A 16,269-nucleotide genomic window follows, 5' to 3' on the forward strand; every position below is an offset into this window, starting at 1 on the left:
CTTTATCACTTTGTAAATAACTTATCAAGTAGTTTGACATTTGTCTTCTCTCATGGTGTAACTTCTAATACAGGGCACCTTCTATATTTTATACATACTAGGGAATTGTCATTCTCCCTTCTGAGTTGGGACCAGCTTCTAACATTTTAGTCCTTGCCTTTCAAAGGTCATGAGTATCTCTGAAAGAGTCCCATTAGAATGAGTTTTTTGCCAGCATCACTTCCTCTGGGACATTATCCTCCTCATTACAAACCAGTTTCATCATTTGCCCATTAAGTTTGTTAAGTTCCTCTGACCACATATCTAGAGTCTCTTGACCAGTGGTAATATTTTCTTCTTCTACCCCATTCATATTTGACTCAAATTTCACTGTCAGTGTTATCATTTTCCATTTCTTCCTTACACTTGCATCTTCATTGACATTAAAGTGTGATTTAACAAAAGTTACTGGATGATCAGAAAACAGTAGGCTTACTGAGGAAAACAATATAATGGGAGAAAAAATTTTAGTGGCCATAAAAAAAAAAAATACAGTGGCTCAGCAGGTTAAGCATCTGCCTTCGGGTCAGGTCATGATCCCAGGGTCCTGGGATGGAGCCCCACATCAGGTTCCCTGCTCAGTGGGGAGTCTGCTTCTACCTCTGCCTGCCACTCCCTCTGCTTGTGTGTTCTCTCTCCCAAATAAGTAAGTAAAATTTTAAAAAATGAATTAAATAAATAAAAATCTTCATGTAGGAACCATCCTATGCCAAGTCATGCCTCCGAAAATAGGTAAAACTACCATCCAATGTAAAGGGTTAAATTCCTTTATATTAAGAGATCCATAAGAAAATGATCATTCACCCTGTATGAATACAGAAAATAGATTTCAGAAAATAAAATTTTCAAAACTTGAAACATGAAACATGATTCTCTCATAAAAGAAGTGCAAATTAAGATTTAACTGAGAACTTCCGATACAACTTGGATACAACGCTAAGGGGCTCCTAGGTGGCTCAGTCTTTGGTTCAGGTCATAATCCCAGGGTCCTGGGTCCAGCCCAGGGAGCAGGGATCGGCAGGGAGACTGTTTCTTCCCCTACTCATGCTCTGTCAAATAAATGAATAAAATCTTTAAAAAATAAAAAGATACAATGCTAAGCAAAGAAGCCAAAATTAAAGACATATACTTATATGATTTCCAGGAAGTATGAAAATAACTGATGATGTGAAGTCAGCATAACGGTTATCTTCTGAGAAGCTGGGAACAGAGTAATAACCAGGGTAGTAGTTACAGGTGTGTTTAACTTGTAAAATTCATCAAGCTGTATTTATACCTTTTTATGTATTATGTCCACTATCTTAAAAATACAAGATAGCATTTTTCATCTACCAGTTTGGTAAAGATAAAAAGTGCTTAAAAAACAAATAAATAAAAGTACTACAACATCTTGTGGTGTTATACTTAAAATACTGCTGCTAGGAGTGTCCATTACTACTACCTCCATGGAGACAATCTGGCAGCCAAATGTTAAAATGCACATATCCTTTGATCCTAAAATCTCACTGTGGGGAATTTATTATTCAAAACATGAGTGCATACATACAAAATAACTTATGTATAATTACTCTTGCAGCATTCACAAAATTAGGGTTATAATGATATATTATCCAGTCTCTTCAGGCACTGACAAGGGCATGATAACCATGATATACTGTTGGGCTAAAAGGAGAAGGGCGGGGGAGGCAGAAAACTACATAGAATATATAATATGGGGGGTTGCTGAAAGAAAACAGATTAGATTATAAATTTGTTTGTATATAATAACATCAACTCTGGAAGGATACACAAGACAATGTTAACACTGTATGCTCCAAGGAGAATAATCAAGTGGCCAGGAGGGCAGATAGGAGATTTTTCAATGTATATACTTTTGTAACATTTTAAACTTTGAGCTATGTAAGATGTTCAAGGGTTCAACAATAAGAAAAAAAATAATTACCTGAATGGGAAGCAAAACTAGAGATGCATAAAGAGATGAGTGGAACCTAGATTTATAAAAATGCTTACCATCTCTCAGAGAAGGACATTCTAGAAATGTTTTAAAAGGCTAAAATATTTGGGATTCAGGGGCGCCTGGGTGGCTCAGTGGGTTAAGCCTCTGCCTTCAGCTCAGGTCATGATCTCAGGGTCCTGGGATCAAGCCCCGCATTGGGCTCTCTGCGCTCTCTCTGCCTGCCTCTGCCTACTTGTGATCTCTCTCTGTCAAATAAATAAATAAAATCTTTAAAAATAAATAAATAAATAAATAAATAAAATATTTGGGATTCAGATACACACTGCAAAATGAATTAAATTACTATAGCTTACTGTGAGGTCAGAAACACAGGAGCAACAGAAAACTATGTTTCAGAGGATATAAGAGCACAACTTATCTGGCACATCAGTGCCATCATTTCAAGATATCTATTTGACTGACAAGAATTCAATAAAAGAGATAAGAAAGTTTTAAATATTTAAGTATAAAAAGAAACAGAGAAGACAAAGGACCAGAAGTTATGGTTAACATGGAATCAGCAAGTGGTAAAGGGCAAAACTTTGATTTTTTTCTCATCTGTACTTCTACCGTATGTTAAAAAGTTACCTCCCTAGTATCCACTGTAAGGTTACTTGCCATGTTCTCTTCCTACTGTGTGGTATAATGAGAAAACACTGGTTTTGGAGCTATAAAAACCTAGGTCCACATCCACCTGTTCCATGTTATTACTGAGAACAGTCTTGAGCATACAGAGCCCTGAGGCTTGGCTTTTGACCCTCACATTATATTTCTTTAAAACAGGGATATTACTGTCTATCTTGTGTCCTCATAAGGATTACAAATGATGTATGTAAAAAACAAACAAAAACAAAACTTTGCGGTTTTGGGTGGCTCAGAGGGTTAAACATCCAACTCTTGATTTCAGCTGATGTATCTTAGGGCAGTGAGCTCAAGCTCCGTATCAGGATCCATGCTGGGCATGGAACCTGCTTAAGATTCTCTCTCTGCCCCTACCCCTCTCCTGCCATGCATGAACATGTGCCTTTTCTCCCTCTCTCAAAAAACAAAAACTTAGCACAGTGTTTGGTGAATCAAAAAAGGTAGCTTTAATTGCCTTACCTGCTTATAAAAATACTATAATTTTTTTTAATGGGAAACAGTTCAGAGAGAGAAAATTTCTTGTATGTCCAACTCTCAAAGACACATGACACGGACACCTGGGTGGCTCAGTCTCGGGTAAGCATCTGCCTCCTGCTCAGATCATGATCTCAGGGTCCTAGGATGGAGCCCTGCATCAGGCTCCCTGCTCAGTAGGGAGCTTGCTTTGCCTTTTCCTTCTCCCTCTGCCCTACACTGCTGCTCGTGTGTTCTCTCGCTCTCTCTCTCTCTCAAATAAAGAAATAAATAAAATCTTACTTTAAAAAAAAAAGACACATGGCATAATACAAAAAAAAAAAAAAAAAAAAAAAAAAAAAGGTAAACCATCTTAGCTGCCTAATCATAAGATCCTTACAAGATACTCAAGAAATGAAGAAGGAATAGCAAGAAGGGGAACAGTCACTGTGTCCTGGCCTCAACACCACATAAAGTACCTGGCCCCTCCAAACCTAAAAGTTGAAAGAAAAAAAGAAAAAGAAAAGTAAGAAGACCTAAAACAGAAAAATATTTTTAGACATTCTGAATATCCATTGTTGAACCTTACACACATTAACAAAATCAGTGATATCTTCCAACACAGACAAGACCCCACTCTATTGGCATTTACATTTTAGTGGAAGAGAAAGAAACAAACACATAAACAAAAAGCACTCAGTAAACTCCAGCAGGCCTAGATCTGGCCCAGGAAACCACTGAAATAAAAGGAATACCTTCATGACACCGACACCTAATCAAAGCACAATACATGCTGATTAATAATGATGCCTTGAAACCATGGGTCCAGTGAGTTTGGGGCTGTTCGTACCTGTTTGTCTGCACTGTTCATTGTTAACAGTGAGACCGATGGCTTGCACCTGATTTTGCTGAGACACCACCCCCCCTCCACAGCCCACCCAGAGGATTATGTCAAAAGCCTGTGTGACCAGCAGGACACAGGAAGTCCCAGGTGAGACTCCACTGTGAGCTCCTTGGTTTCATGGTGCTTCTTGCACATATCAGTGATCCTGGTCTGCAAGAGAAAACACGGACAGTATGACTCTCCAGAGGGGAGACAAGCTGGAGTCCACACTTAACCTCTCAGGTCCACACTAGGAGGCAACCTTTGGTTGTGATGTGTCACCTTACATCAAGGCACTTGCTGTACCACACATCCTTTTTCAGCAATAAATTAGTCAGATATGCACTGTGTTTTAGGGTCCTGTGAGTCTCCTTTAGCAACCAAACCCTACCTCCCTGCCGCTGTTACAAGTTTAAAAAAAAAAAAAAAAACACACAAAACAAAACCAAAAAAAAAAGTAAGTAAATGCTATGGAAAAAATAAAGCAGAATAATCTGACAGTGAAAAAATATACAGGCAATGGGATTAGAAAAGAGAGCCAAGAAAGAAGGAAGGTACATTATAAGCCGAGGTACAAATGAGAAGGATCCAAGCAAAGGCCAACCAAAGATAAGAGAATTTCAAGCAAATATACAGGCTCTGAGGCCCAAACAAGTCTGACTGGATTAAAAGATAAAGTATGGCTAGAGAGGAGTAAGCAAGGGACAAATAGCCAAAAATAAATCCGAGAAGTAGCTGGGACAATCAGAAAGGGCCTTAAAAATATGGATCTCAACTAATCTGATAGCTTTCCACCTGGCCTTGCTGCCTCTGTCTCCTCACACAGCCATTTGCCCTAACTCCGCCTTTATAATGCCTCTAAACATTCTAGAAGATAAAGTCATGTAATTTCACAGTTTAAATGAATCAAAAATCCCTGGGATGGCATCATCTTTAGTATCTCCCCCTTCTCACAACACATGATTACAAAATATGTGCCCTAAGCCCTAGTCATATACTGTTCCAAAGTTCTGTTCACTTTTTTAACCCAGATGTGGGTCCCCTAATACACACTATGCAAGTTAATGATGAAGAACCAGACACACTGTCTTTCTGGAGTTTGACTAAAATGCAAACAGCCCTCCACAAACACAACATGCATTTACACCATACTGAGCATATGCTGGTTCTGGCTGCCAGTACCCAGCCTCCCTTCTGGAGCAGAACTCTAATTCTAGGAACCACATAGCTCCTATCACAGAGTTTTGGTTAGAATTTAAATCAGAGTGTCTTCTTCTCCTCTAGCCAAAGGACAGAAACATAACTCAAGCTAGACAAATCAGACTCCCTCCCAGATATCTGAATATAAAGAGAAACACCATAAAGGAAAATAATTTGAACTGATTATTAACAACTGCCAAGTCAGCCCACTGATTCCTATGTCCTAGATGTCTTATTCACTTTTGTTTCGCTTCCTCTTTTTAGTTTCAGTATCTAGAGTCTGCTTCTGTTGCTTACAACCAAAAAATAAGGAGTCAAGAAACCAAGAGTGTGACAGAGGTCAGCAGACACTCCAGCAGAGGTCATAAAGCAAAGAAGAGTAGAACGTGACCTAGTGAGAGAGGGAAATGAGTTATAATAACAGAACACACTGGACTTGGAGACCTGGTCTTACTGCTACTGCAGAAAACACAAGAGAATTCTGTCATATTTTATAAGATGTGCCAATTATCCATGAAGTCAGAAAATGAAATCAATTATGGTCAAAATATAATAGTACTTCTCTGAAACACCTATCTCTGCAGCTTTAAATAACTCCTACTTTTCCTTATCTCCTTTATGTATCCTTAAGGTAAAACCCATACAGCTAGAGGTAATTTGAGGGACTCTGTTCCCTGAAACTTCAAAAATAAAGGCATACCTGTACTTGCCCAACTCTAGTTTCCTCCATTAGATTACTATGCCTCTTACATACTCTATTAACATCCTTCTCAACAGTCAGGCAGTTATGTCTACGTGTCTCCATATTAATAAAATGTTCTCCCCTTCCTAAAGGCAAGAACATTTGAATCTCAGTGCGTACTCAACAGGACAGGTGGTATATATAGTAAAACTAACAAAGATAATAAAAACCTTCTGATTTTTAAATATCTACTATTATCCCTAGCACTGCTAAGCACTTTGCATTTATTTTTAAACCTCATAATCAAGCTAACTAGATATTATTATTCCCATTTTACACTTCCAAAAACAGACTCCAAGAAGGAAATTATCCAAGACCATAAAGCTAGAACCACCTAGGTCTCCTGAATCCAAATCTCTCCATTTTCCCACTATTCTAACAGATGAGGATCTAAATCAGGGGTTTTTAACTGCAGGTCACAACCTATTAGTGGATTATGAGATAAAGTTAGTGGACCATACCCTTCTTGCTAATGAAATAGGCAATGCAAGTGCATCACATGAAGGGCAAACACTGTTCCATGAAACTCTTCTCCCAGTGTCATATACACGCATGTATAAGGCTGCAATGCAAATGCACACCTTACTGTGGACTACAGATAAAAGAGTCTGAGAGCCACAGACATAAGCACTGTCTTGATTACAGTTGTATGCACTGACCTATCTTCTCAATTTTTTATTAAAAGCCTAATGTTTAAAAGCATTTAAGCAATAAAACCCTTCACCTAATACCCTCAAGACATTACAAAAGCAAAACACAACAAAAAGCAAGTAAGGTTTACAAGGTGGTAAGTGAAAAGGTATTTGGGACATAAGTACCATGCTTCTCCCCCTCCAGCAAAGTTTATGCTAAAAACTGTACTACACACCTATATAAGATGGCAAAAAACAAAAATGAGTTAGCTGTTCTTTCACTCTCTTCCCTCAGGCTTTTATTAAATCATTTTCAAAAATGTTTCTCAGCTTTGCTATGCTTCACTAGAGGTAACAATCCAATTTTATCATTTTCTGACCATTTTCATGAGTGACTGAATAAATATTATCCAATATATATTGTCTCCTAAAAAAAAGATGACTTCACTCACACATACAACCTTATGTAAAACAAACAAATCAACCACTCAGAAGGTGATGACTTTGTTTCTTTAAGATTTTATTTATTTATTTGACACAGAGAGATCAGAAGTAGGCAGAGAGGCAGGCAGGGATGGGGGTGGGGAAGCAGGTTCCCCGCTGAGCAGAGAGCCCATGAGGAGCTCCATCCCAGGACCCTGAGACCATGACCTGAGCTGAAGGCAGAGGCTTAATCTTCTGAGCCACCTAGGCACCCCTGCATGCTTTCTTCTAGAAGCCGCATGCGCAGGGAACAGCAGTGAGCATTATGGCATAGACTAAAATTTAAAATGTTTTTTGCTACTGGGGCAAAAAAGATGACTTAATAATTCTTCTAAGGCACCAAAGAAGAAAAATGTGTTTGAGAACTTATCTACTTTTTTAAAGTCAGTCACAAATTAGTCAATTATAGCTCAAGGTAACAGACTAAATAAATCTTTCTCTCCTCCTTCCCAAGGTCCCCCCTGAAAGGGCAGGAAAAAGATTTACATTAAAATGAAATGATAGTACTGTGGCAAAACAAGAAAAGGTATCACTGAACAATCATAAATTTTAAGGAAATCCGGGCAGATACAAAGTAAGAAAGATGGATTACGGGGGGGCGGGGGGGATCATATAGGTAAGGACTACAAAATCTTTTCAAGGACACGACAGAGAAATTTCAAGTTACAATCAAACTCATCACAGCTACAAGGAGGAAACAACTGTGGTGCTGCATTACTTTGCTGTGGATAAATGACCCCTCTTCCTCTGACTTGTTATCAGACACAGGGTGGTGGCACCTTCTACCTTTAGAATAAAGCCAAAGAACTGATCTCTATGATCTAGGCATTTCCACCTAGGTTAGTCTTACTGTTTAGAGTAGCCAGGCATGAGAGAAAAGCAGAGCAGCAAGATGGCAGGAACGCCAGACCTCCAACGCAAAAAGGGAAATAAAGGGAGTCAGGGAAGCAGGTGAAGAAAGAGGGAGAAAGAGATCAATTTCTTAATACCAGCCAAGTGAAATCTATCAAAGCACTCCCCACCTGCAGAGCTAAGGACACCATTATTATTCAAGCGCCGCCTCACACCCCCACTCCTGGAAGGAGGCCTGGTCTGCTGGTCCACACCTAGTCCCAACTTGACTGAACCTACCACACCAAACTACCATTCAAGATAGAGGCCTGGAGAACTAAAGACTACAGCACACACACCCAACTCCCAGCACTAACCAAGATCTACTAAACATGTGGAGAAACCTCACAGCATGAAATGGAACAAAATAAACAGAACTGTTAACAGAGGAAACAGAAATCCAGGAGAAAATGGGCATGATTAAACACCACATTATTTATAATATAAGGCTGAAGCTATTTACCTGCCTTCCAAAGTAAAGCAAAGCAGAAACAAAACAAAGAAAAAAAAAGACAAGACAAATTCCTACAAAAACAAAACGGTAAAAGCTGTAAGAAAAAATTAAATATAAATTAAGATCTAGGGCATCCAAGATCCACTTACACAAAGCACCCAAAAGTGGAGAGGTGGAGGGAAATTAAATTTCAAAGGGGGGTGTTGGGTTGGGGGAAACGTGGTAAACTTTCCAAGAGATAAAGATTCAGTCATCAAAGTGAAAAGATTCGGGTGCTTGGGTAGGTCAGTGGGTTAAGCCTCTGCCTTCCCCTCAGGTCATGGTCTCAAGGTCCCAAGATCCAGCCATGCATCAGGCTCTCTGCTCAGCGGGAAACCTGCTTTCCCCCCCTCTCTTCTGTCTGCCTCTCTGCCTACTTGTTAGCTCTGTCAAATAAATAAATAAAATCTTCAAAAAAAAAAAAAAGGTGAAAAGATTCAACAAAACAAAAACAACAAATGAAAAACAACCCATGACTAGACAGACTCATGCTAGTGAAATTCCAGAATACCAAGAAAGCTGCCAAAGAGAAACATTCATCTTCTCATCAGAAATACTGGGTGCTAGGAGACAGCAGAGCAGTGTCCTCCAAGTTCCAGGAAAAAAATTTTATTGAAACTAGGTTCCTATAACCCAGAGCTTCCCCACTATGTATGCTACAAATAAAGAGGTTACCAGAGACCTCTGCTGCAAGCAGCTTCACCCCACAAATAGTATCAATTTCTATACACATAACATAAAGGAAAAGCAAAGCACTGCTTTCACGAGTCAGATATGCCATGGAGTCAAAATACTTCTTAGACACTGAAAAATTTAAATTTTACTTATATGAGAAAACAAGAGGACACTCTTCTCACTGACAGTGGGAGATCCTCCTTGAACAGAAGTGTAGTAACAGTATTATATTCTTTTCACATTAATATCACACAGTAAATAACCACAAAAATTACAAATTCTTTTTCAGTTTCTAAGAACATCCTATAGCAAAAAAGGAGATACAGAATTAAGTAGTTGCAAAGTCTAATCTGTACTCTGTAGTAATACTTAAAAGGTTGTAAAGAGGAAGTATAAGTAAGAATAAATGCACCAATTTCCTCAAAACTTTCGTATTAGATGTGCCTCGTGGTTAATATATCAAGAAATAATACTCTTTATTTATTTGACAGAGATCACAAGCAGGCAGAGAGGCAGGCAGAGAGAGAAGGGGGAGAAGCAGGCTCCCTGCTGAGCAGAGAACCTGATGGGAGGACTGGATCCCAGAACCCTGAGATCATGACCTGAGGGGAAAGCAGAGGCTTATCCCACTGAGCCACAAAGGCACCTAATACAATTTATTATTTAAAGTTACTACAGCAAACAAAGTCTGCCACCAGGAAATAAGGATGGGAAGGAATAGGAAAATTAAAGGTGGAAAAGATATTCTTAGTTTTCTTCACATTATTCTGTACCGTTTTGGAGGTTTTCTACCATATGTATGCATTCCTTTTAAATTTAAAATCTGATTTCTAAGGGCACCTGGGTGGCTCGGTGGGTTAAGCCTCTGCTTTTGGCTCAGGTTGTGATCCCAGGATCCTGGGATGAGCTCCACATTGGGCTCTCTGCTCAGCAGGGAGCCTACTTCCTCCTCTCTCTCTGCCTGCCTCTCTGCCTACTTGTGATCTCTGTCTCTCTGTCAAATAAATAAATATAATCTTTTTAAAAATAAATAAAATCTGGGGCACCTGGGTGGCTCAGTGGGTTAAGCCTCTGCCTTCAGCTCAGGTCATGGTCTCAGGGTCCTGGGATGGAGCTCCTCATGGGCTCTCTGCTCAGCGGGGAACCTGCTTTCCCCTCTCTCTCTCTCTGCCTGCCTCTCTGCCTACTTCTAATCTCTATCAAATAAGTAAATAAAATCTTCGAAAAAATAAATAAATAAATAAGATCTGATTTCTAAAAAGTATGGTAAAACAAATTAGAGTATTAGACAGTACTTAAGATATACATATATATATATATGTATGTAAAAAAGCTACAATATATAGAACAGTATGTACAGGATCTCAACTACTTACTAAACTACTAAACTGTAAATGTAAATAAGTCATATTAAATAGTTTTTACAGATTTTACGTGTACATCTGAACTGTGTACATATGAAAGAACCTATAAATAACAGTGGTCTCTGGTGAATGAGAGGAAGTCAAACTGAGAGCTGCTTTTTTTTTTTTGAGAGAGAGAGAGGTAGAGAGAGCGAGAGTGTAGGGGAGGGAGAGAGGGAATCTTAAGCAGGCTTCACACCTAGCATTAGCCAGGCACAGGCTCCATCTCACAAGCCTGACACCATGAGCTGAGCTGAAATCAGGAGCCGGATGCTTAACCAACTGAGCCACCCAGACACCTCAAACTGACAATTCTAACCTGTTGCTTCACAATATACATCTGTTCTAGTTATTAGCACATTTATTTTTGCAATATATATGACATATAAAAGATAAAACAGTGTTGGAAAAAAAGCAGGGTCCCCAAGAGGTATTTGCACACTTGTGTCCACAGCAGCACTGTTCACAACAGCCAAATGGTGGAAGCAACCCAGATGTCCATTAAGGGATGAATGGATAAACAAACTGTGGTCTATATCTATAATGGAGTATTATTTAGCCTTAGAAAGGAAACAGACACATGCTACAACACAGATAAACTGGGAGGATATAATGCTAAGTGAATGAAGCTAGTCAAGACTAAGACTATAAGGCCACTTATATGAGGTATCTAGTGTACTCAAAGTCACAGAAAGTAGAATAGTAGTTGCCAGGAACGGAGGGAGAGGGAAACAGGGAGTTGTTTAATGAATACAAAGATAAAGAGTTTTGGAGACGGGTTGTACAACCATATGAATATAGTTAACACAACTAAACTATTAAGTTAATATGTATTTTAACACAATTTAAAAAGAAGTTTTAAAAGTGAAAAATTTAAAATATAAATAAAGGATGAATTAAAATGAAAAACTGTGGCATCTAGGTGCACCTGGGTGGGCTCAGTGGGTTAAGCCTCTGCCTTCTGCTCAGGTCATGATTCCATGGTCCTGGGATGGAACCCCACATCAGGGTCTCTGCTCAGCAGGGAGCCTGCTTCTTCCCCCACCCCCGCCCCACCTGCCTCTCTGCCTACTTGTGATCTCTGTAAAATAAATAAATAAAATCTTTAAAAAAAAAAAAAAACCTGTGGCATCTGGGGAGATAGTGTCAATCCTCATTACTCATTGATCTCACATATTTGCGAAATCTGCCTACTTGCTACAATTTATATGTGACCACAAAATTAGTATTTGTAGTGCCTTTGCAATCTGCAGACTTGTACAGAACAGCAAAAAACTGGAGTTGCTTATTGTGCACATACCCAGCAAATAACATGGCATTCTGCTTTCTTGTTTCAGCTCTCATTCTATAACAAATGTCCTTTGTGTGGTACGTGTAGAGCCAAATTTCTGTATTTTGTGTGTTTTTTGCTGGTGATTTTACTATTTACCATTTTTCAGCACCAAACATAGTGCTAAAGTTCTGTAGTGTCCCTGGCTATGTGACATACCTAATGGAGAAAATATGTGATGGATGGACTCCGTTCATATAGAAATTATAATGCTGTTGGCCATGAAGGCAACATTAATGAATCAAAATACATATAAAATAAGAGGTCTGTGAACAGAAACACACAAAACAAGGTTATTACTGACCAGCTGTTGAAATGTTATGACCAGAAGCTCACAGGAACCTCATCCTGCATTTCCCTTAGGAGCAATGGTTCATTATGTACTAACTCAGTATACACAACAACTTTATAAACCTAACTACTACAAATGAGAATCTACTATATTTATCTACAAACTTTTTAAAAAGGAGAAATATACAAAAAAATACTAATTTATGCCTTTCCTCCAATTTACCCTTAATGTGATTTTTAAAATTTTAATGGCCAATGAAGTTTTTTGGTTTTTTATAGTACATGAAGTGTAGGGGTAGAGGTATTTATTTCTAAGTGAAAAAATAAATGGCAGCCAATCTTTTGTGAATACTTATGATGTGGCAGACACTTTACTAAGCACTTATCTGTAAGAAGTGCTTTAGCTCAGTGCATGCACACAGTAAAAGTTGAATAAAATATTGGCTAATATTATTTATACCATTAAATTCTGAAATCAAGTTCTGAAATCACTGAGGTGATTAGCAAACCTTCAAGGTAATGGGAATCTGCGAATGCTATGTAATCTAGTTGGGTTAGAAGGCAATAAGGAAACAATCACGTAAGATGGGACTCTGATAGTTTGTTCAGACTATGGTAAAATTAAATTACCAACTGCAGTCATCTGTAATAAAGTGCCTTTAAAACAAAGCTTTGGGGACCAAGTGGAGACACCAGTAGAAAGCTATGAAAGACATGACGTGGATGCACAAGGACAGTGAAGTAGGGCATTGCTTCTAATTGGAGAGTTCAAAAACAGAAAGCAACATATTCACAGCATAAACTGTTGAGTCAAGGCACTGACAGAGAACAAGGCAGTTACTGAGTGTGAAACAAAAGAATTTTTCTATCTCAGAGTAGGGATCAGCAAATTTTTTTTCTATAAGGGGCCAGATCAGACATTAGGTTAAGGTCGTAATAAGATCTCTGTCTCAACTACCCAACTCTGTTACTGCTAAGTGAGAGCAACCATAAACTATCAGTAAACAAGCTAATGTGGCTGTACTCCAGTAAATCCTCACACAGTATATGAAAACTTGAATTTCATATAATTTTCACTTATAAAACATTATCATCCTTTATATTTTATCAATCAATTAAAAATGTGAAAAATATTTTTAGCTTGTTGGTTAACAAAAACAAATGCAGGCCACATTTGGCCTGTAGGTTGTAGCTTGCCAACCCTGCTCCTTCAGCTGTCGTGACCAAAATGCATTGTCTGATTTTGCTGATCGCTTAATTATAATATCAAGTGGAATCAAACAGGTTAAAGAAACAGGAACCCAGTGGTTATCAAACTGGTTTGCAAGAATCGCAGAAAGTCCCTAAAATCATAATATTAGGACATCCCACCATTATCCTGTAAGATCTGTAGTAGAGGTAGAAATACTACAACCCGCACCCCTAATATGACCCACATATTTTTGAAAATAAAGTTTTATGCAAACACAGACACGCCCACTTATGTATTCTCTATGGTTGCTTTAGCACTTCAATAGCTGTGTTGGACAGTTTTTTCAGAGACTATAGCACACAAACTCTAAAACATTTCATATGTGGGCACCCACTGAAAAAGTTTGCTGATCCCCAACCCACACAAATAAACAACTCGAGGTATGGCACATGGAGGCTGACAGGCACATAAACCATCAAAACAGAAAATCACAGCCTCTCCAAGTTCCTAGACCCAGACCCTCTAGAATGAAGGTAAGGCAAAGTACTCTTCAAACACAAGTACTATTATTTTCCTCTTGGCTTTCCACAAAAGAGCAACAGCCACTTATCAGGGTAACTATGCACTTGGGAAAGGGAAATACCGTGACCTTTTGGGGACTATAAAATCTAATTCTTAAAAACTAATCCCCGAGGCCCTCTTAGCACCACTGTGATGTATGTGTCAGAATAAGGGATTACAGTATTCAAATAATATTATCAAGCCCATTTATCAGAGAGATCAATCCCCTCATCTATTTCTCCAGGTGCTGAAAATGTAACTGAAGACAGTAGTTCCAGCTGACTACCAACTGACAAAACCCCACAATGATGGAATGACAGGTGGAATAGTGGGATAATACTGAATCAGGAAAGTTCAGACATAAACCCCTGGAGCACTCCTTCCAAACAAAATATTGCATTCCTGGGAGAATTATCAAAGAATTACAAGAGGCAAGGGTTGCAATCCCTGCCAGATATTCATTTAATACAACTATTTGGCTAACAAAGGACATACAACTGTTCATACAGAATAATTGTATTCTAAATGTAATGACTACGAGCACAGCTGGTAATTCAAATTTGATCTCGAGCACAGTAGCTGATACGCAGCTATAGTTCTGACAAATGGTTCCTCTATCTCTACAAAGAGAACTTCAGAAGCAATTTCCTTTCACTTGGGTGGGACAGCAGTACATATTCCCTATAATGCCTGAAGCAAAGTTTCTAGCTTTTGTATGACCTTGTTTTACCACCCCACTACACATCACACTGGTCCACTACCCTGATAAAATTAAGTCAGTAAGACCCTGAGAAATAGCAATACTCCAGATGTCTTAATAAGACATATATGCAAAAAAAAAAAAAAAAAAAAAAAAAAAAAAAACAATTAAAAAAGCCCCAAGAAAAAATAGGGTCCTGCCACCACTACTTAGTTCTAGGAGCCAACAGAGTGTGGTAAGTCAGAATACCCCCTCCAAAATAAAAATTCTATACTTCCTGCAACAAAGAAAGCAGCAGAATGCTCGGTGGAAACAACATATACCAATATATATGTACATCTCTATTTTATGAGTGACCTGAAATCCAGCAGTTTTAAATATGGCCCAGAGGAAAAGAAAAATTCCCTAGCCAATCTAGGATGCAAAAACAAATAGCTCTGCCACATGACCACAATGAACTCTGACTCCAAAGGTGCACCAAATGTCAAAAGATCAGTGCCACAAGGTGTTATTAGCAAACCCCTCCAGGACTACCAGAGCAGAAACCACTAAGAGTTTCTAGGGCAAAACTGTACCTTCTTCATCAAAGCAACATTGTCTTTTGAAAATAATTCTTGTACTTTTTATACTGGTAGATAATGAACATCGAGTCACAGGTAACTATGAAACTTGAGCTGTCAGAAATAATTATCATCTGATCGACAAAGCCAAAGCTGACATGACAGAAATATTCCAACACGAAGTGGCTGTAGTGTATACAGAACAAGATTCAGGATGCTTGTGAAACATAAGCAGATGATTCACATTCTCAGTGTACCTACTCCTCATGATTTCTCCTTCAAACAAGGCCTACCTACTACACAGAGAGATGCTCTATGATTAGCTAATTCAGAGAGGAAAAAATATGAGCCTATGTTACACATGACTCTGCATTACATGCTGATTATCACCCAGAAATGGACATTTTCAATCACACTCCTGCCCCATCTGAAGGAGGTTTTAAGGAAAGTTAAAAAAAAAAAAAAAGAAGAAGAAGAAGAAGAAGAAGAAGAAGAAGAAGGAGAAGAAGAAATCCTCCCACTAGGTAATAGATCTGATAGTCCACATTATCAAGAAAAGGAAACACCGAAAGATTCATACCAATTCTTAAGTGGGGAGTATTGATATGGCTAGATTTTCAGGTCAGGTCCTTACACAAAACAGGTGTGCAGAATGATTTAAGGAAAAGAAGTATGGATGCATGGACTGACCAAGTGTGAAAATAGTTCTGTCCCATGTGAAGGCTTCCTTTGTAAAGGAGACTTCCATAATCATGTGGAATCACACAAGACACAATAATCCATTTTTTGGAAGTCAGTCAAAATCTTTCCCCGGCAACCTCAATGCCTAATTAATGACCTAACAAAAAATAAGTCAAATCATAGAACAGTCAACAAATAGTACCAGCTTGTATTTCTCAAGAAGACTGATGACCTAACTTACTGCCAATGTACTATCTCTAAGCTATGATGTAACAAAGAGTCCCTAAAAATCCTAATCATTTACAACAACAGTTTTTAAACGTTTGGGGCTTATAACCCCTTTATATTCTTAAAAGAGTGAGGCTCTCTGGACGCCTGGGTGGCTCAGTAGGTTAAGCCGATGCCTTCAGCACCAGGTCATG

The 16,269-nt window shown here is 38.6% G+C and overlaps 1 protein-coding gene across 7 annotated transcripts in view; it reads right to left on the minus strand.

Annotated features, from left to right (window-relative positions):
- The window catches only part of TBL1XR1 (TBL1X receptor 1), a 169,788-nt gene that overhangs the window by 112,567 nt on the left and 40,952 nt on the right, over positions 1–16,269 (minus strand). The window lies entirely within an intron of this gene.

This window comes from Mustela putorius, unplaced genomic scaffold (genome assembly GCF_011764305.1).
Source record: "Mustela putorius furo isolate JIRA1106 unplaced genomic scaffold, ASM1176430v1.1 tig00003834_pilon_pilon_pilon, whole genome shotgun sequence".
NCBI lineage: Eukaryota > Metazoa > Chordata > Mammalia > Carnivora > Mustelidae > Mustela > Mustela putorius.